Genomic DNA, 5453 nt, shown 5'->3' on the forward strand with positions numbered 1-5453 from the left:
AATAAAACTAAAAAAAAAAAAAAGACCGTAGCCTTTTATGTAATGATGTTTACTTTGAATTTATATTAGTTCACACAAACACTCCATCCATGCTTTTGTTCCGGCCCTCCAGTCGAGTTTAAGAACCCATTGTGGCCCTTGAGTAAAAAAGTTTGCCCACCCCTGGGTAAGAGCATACTATTTTTTTTTTTTTTACATTCTTTCTTAAACTATAAGAGCTGGAATCTTAAAATCCTGTAATTATGGGAACTTCTTTGTCCACAGTCCCTTGTCAGAAAGGTTCTTGTTTAATGAGTGCTTCTTTAAGGAAAGATTAAAAATTTGGATTATATTCTCTTTGAAATGAGAACCCATTTTATATTTTTAATCAAAGGTCAAATATAATAAAACTTAAATTTGAAAATTAGTATTTTTGGCTAAGAAGAAATAATTTTAAATGATAAGTGTAGAAGCAAGAGGAACTACCAGGAAGCTTGTTGTAGGTGAGGGAAGATGTAGTGCTGTCTTGGACTAGGGTAGTGGAAGTTAATATAGAAAGAAGTAAAAGGTTATTTTATATATTTCAGGCTAATTTATCTACGCCCAATAATATCACTAGCTTAAGACAAGTAACATTTATTTTTTACATCGTAGTCCAATAGGCATAAGTAAAAGCTCAGAAAGCCTTTCATGTAGTCACTAGGGACCTGAGGTTCTGATTTGAATGGTCCACCATAGTCTTTGAATATCTTGGCCTCTTCTTCATTAAATAAAGCATGGGAAAGGAAACATAAAGATTTTCATATGGGTCCCACTAATATGTGGAATCTAAATCAACCAACCAACAAAACAAACAAACAAGACAAATACAGACTCATAGAAAGAGACCGAAGGGAATGTTACCAGAAAGAACCAGGTTGGGGGGTTGGGTGAAAAGGGGAAGGAAGTATAGCCAATAATATTGTGATGTTTGCAAGATGACAGATAATTACTAGAATTATCTATGGGGTGGTCACACTGTAAAGTATAAACATGTTAAATTATTATGCTGTATATTTGAAATTAATATAACCAATATAAAACTGTATACCAACTATACTTAAATAAAAATAAATTTTAAAAATTGCAATTATAAATAGCATGTAGCAACATGGGAAATGTTTGGTACAGTGTTAAATAAAGAGAAAAGAGTATAGAGATGGGTATACCCTACAATTACAACTACTTAATAAATTATTGTGAAAAAACCTTGGAAGAAAGTACACCAACATGTTCAAAGTGCTTGTACTTAGGTGGTGAGATTTTAAGGGAGTATTTTTTTTTCTCCTCTACTTTTTTCCACAATGTTAAATGTATTATTAATAATATGTTTATAAATACTTGAAATTTTGAAATCAATAAAGTACTTTATCATAAAATATAAAGAATCACATTGTTAGTTGTCTTTTTTATTAATAAACCAGTCCAGGATGTAGTTCATTGGCATTTATGCTCACTTTCCATTGCCTAAGAACATAGTCACTTGGCCCCATCTGCTTGCAAAGAAGGCTGAAAAATATAATTAGTTTGAATTCCCAGGAGGAAATGAAAATTCTTTGGAGAATAATTATATAATCTCTTCAATAGAAAGATAATAAAATACACTCAGCTTTGAATACATTGAATTATTTACATAAACAAACAAACAAACAAAACAGTAGTGAGTGGATGTTGGCTAGAGAATCATTGTTAATCCACAGAGAAACGTGGCTTAGAGTTAGAGTTTGGGGAAGTTTGGAAAAGAGTTCATAAAAAAGATAAAAATCAAAGTAGATTTATTTAAACCTAGGAAGACGTTGAAGACATATATTTCCTTAGATATTTCACATTACAAGAGCATCATCAAGAGGAAATATAAAATGGCAGGAGAATGCACGTGGTACTTAAGGAATTATTACTTTTACTAGAAGCCCGGTGCACAAATATTTGTGCACTTTTAAGGAATTATTACTTTTACTAGAAGCCTGGTGCACAAATATTTGTGCACTCGGGGGTAGGAAGTCCCTCAGCCCAACCTGTGCCCTTTCACAGTCTGGGACCCCTCGGGGATAATCACCTGTTGGCTTAGGCCCGCTCCCTCGGGGGCAAATGGCAGGCCCTATCCCACGGTGGGGCGGGTGTCGGATGTTGTTGCCCTGCTGAGCTGGGCGCCCCAGGTCGCCCACGGCAGGCCCAATCCCACAGTGGGGCAGATCCCGCTGTGGGGTGCACGGCGGATGGAGCTGCCCCGCCCTGCCTGAAATATGCCAATTTAAGGGCCATCTTTGTTGGGTTTATTTGCATACTCTTCTGATTGGCTGGTGGGCATAGCGAAGGTACAGTCAATTAGCATCTTTGTCTTTTATCAGAAAGTGGGTGTGTCCCCATTGGGGTGCCGGGCCATGCTGGGTGAGGGGCTGAGGGCTGTGTTCAGGCTGGCTAAGACTCCCAGTGACAGAAGCTCCCAGCCTCTCCTTTTTTCTTTTCTTTTTTTTACTCTGGGATTTATTTACCTTCTATAGCTGTCACTGGAGCTAGAGCCGGCTCCAGAGCTGAAGCCATTGCTGGCTGAAAGCAGGTATCTGGGTTTATTTAGCTTCTATAATTGAAATTCTGTTGCCATCACTGGCGCTCTAAGCTCTGAGACCCAGGCAGGCTGAAAGCAGGAATCTGGGGTTTATTTAGCTTCTATAACTGCAACATTGTTGCATCCAGAGCTCAGAGCTGGGCTGCAGCAGGAGGGGAACCTTGGCTTCCTCCATCATTGGAGCAAGCAATTCTCATGTTCACTTCAGCTGCGTGACTGCCGGCCACCATCTTTGTTGGCAGTTAATTTGCATATCCTGTTGATTAGTCAATGGGAAGCGTAGCAGAGGTATGGTTAATTACCATGTTTGTCTATTATTAGATAGGATAATTCAGTTAAACAATAAAACATGAGTTGACTTTGGAAGGACAGACTTTAAAAATAGGTGCACTGTGTATTAGGATTTCTTGAATTACAAAAATGAGGAGTAGGAACTTTACCTCAGCAATTGGAATATATCAAAAGCTTTATAAAGCAGTATGACAAGATGGCAATGATGTTATGAGTATGTTACTATGGAAACAAGGAAAAATTCACTAAAAGTCTGTTTTCAGAGAGTCATTTAAATATAATGGATACAAACGATAATGTATATCTTAAGACAGTGAGGAACACTTCCAAGAAACATAAAGGAAATACAAAGGGAAAATTGGTGGGAAGAAATGACCCAAAGTAGAACAAGTATAACAAAAAATATTTAAAAAATTAGACACCAAAGGAATAATACCAGTGTTAGAAAATGAGAAGTTATGAGGTAAAGTAATTTGAACATATCAAAATTAAAATGGTAGATATACAAAAACTTGATTTTCATTAATTTAGGGGAGGTAGGTAGAATACACATGTATGAAACGATTTCCAATTATATCTATTAGAAATTAAATAGGTTAACAAAAATAACATATAAGTCTTGGTCATAATAAATCAAAGCAACCTATTATGGAGAAAATTACCCTAAAGTTTTTACCAAATGTCTCTATAGCCTTTTAACTGCAGTGTCTGTGTAGGATGTGATACACATTTTTCCTTCTGATCAGACCTTGCCACCACTATACCCCAAGGGGTGTAGATACTTTAAAACCCAAGCAATAGTTAATGGGGTTATTTGGCTTTAAAAAATGAAAAAAAAAGTGGGTTTTCTTGCTTTCATTGACCACATACGGGCTGCCCATTTTTCCTTGTTTTTCTCTGTGATATGATATGCTTACTGGAGGGAATTTATTATTCTGCGTTTTGGGGAAAGACTACTTTTCTCCAGTTGCTTCTTCAAAAATTAAATACTTAGGTTCCATTCAGAGAGATAGAAAGCATCCCCATCTTAGATTTTGGCCCAAGTTCTTATCTCAAATTCAGTTTCAGCAAGTAAATGATCATATTGATTTCCATCTGGCTTCTTGGCCTGGAGTAAATTTGTCTCAGAACATGTAGGAGTGATAGATGGTTAACTAGAAACATGTTTCCCATCCAATTTACACATAACACAGAGAGACACAGTGTTCTCAGTACATGAAGAAAGGGTGTGGAAACCTTGAAAGTTAGAAATAAAATGTGACATTTTGCTGTTTAGAGTGACCATTGCCCTCAGATGTGCCTCTAGGTGTGGACTGTTCTAACTATGAAGCCGGCGGTTAAGTGAGACTCTATTTAATTATTAAGGCATGGCTGGGTTGAGCAAGATAAGAAATTGAGCTTAATAGTTAAGACAGGATTGGCAAGTACTTTTAGCTAAAGGAGCTAAAATAGGTTTACTTAAATTAGAGAAAAGGCTTACTTAAAATCTGTTTCATTAGATAGAGAAATCACTCCCTGTTTGGAAAATGCAGCCACATATGGAAAGTTTCAATTCCTTTCAATGACCAAAAAGCTCCCATGAAAACAGGCATAGTGTCAATATACTGATGGGATTCGGACACAGTACCCTGAACTATGGCGCCCTGGCATATAAATATCTTAAGCTAAAGAAAAACTATGAAATTGAAGCAGAATCTCACTCTGAGATGCCCCCTCCTCACTCTTCTCCCTGAAACAGGTCACAAAACTCCCATGGAAAGGTAGCCTCCCTGTACCAGGAGGGAAAAAGACATTGTTATCACCATAAATGGGAAATTTGAGGCCCTCAAAAATCTGTACAGACAAACCATGTTAAACTAGCCCTCATTTTCCTAGTTATGTCTTCACCATTAACCACACCTAGCCCAAACCTCTTACTTTGTCAATTATTCACAAATGTGTTGCTTCTTTATCTAAAACATGTGTTGCTCCTTGATCTAAAACAGCTTTGCTAACTTCTTTGGGTCTTCGTTCTCTCATGAAGGCTCTCAGATAGATGTACAAATTTAATAAAATGTGTATGACTTTCTCCTGTTACTCTTTGTCTTTATCAGTTTAATTCTTTGACCCAGTCGGGACCATAAGAAGGTTGAGGATACCTGTTTTACCTAAAATACAAGTGTTGGGAGCATAGGTAAATATATCTCTCTTAGTGTGATTCCAACAGTACATATATTATAAGGGGGAGAGAGGAAACCTGATAGATGATATTTCAATTATCAAAGTAAGAAGAAATAAGACTCAATGGAATCATTCCAAAATCAAATGGATGAAAAGTAAAGTTTGCTGAGACACAAGGAAGGGGTGAAAAAAAAAGACAATAAAAAAGTTGTTCTTACCTTAATCTACATATAGCAGGAATAAAATAAAATAAAAATTAAGAAAGATAGCATATTTAACTGGTTGCATAGAGAAGAGTCTTTAAGGAAAGAGCTGAAAAATTGCATGACCCCTATCTGATCACAGCTTTATTTATTAATAAATGATTACAAATTGATTGTATCTGTCTTAAATGCTCTAGCACCTATTATATATATAT

The sequence above is a fragment of the Myotis davidii genome, unplaced genomic scaffold (genome assembly GCF_000327345.1).
Source record: "Myotis davidii unplaced genomic scaffold, ASM32734v1 scaffold31, whole genome shotgun sequence".
NCBI lineage: Eukaryota > Metazoa > Chordata > Mammalia > Chiroptera > Vespertilionidae > Myotis > Myotis davidii.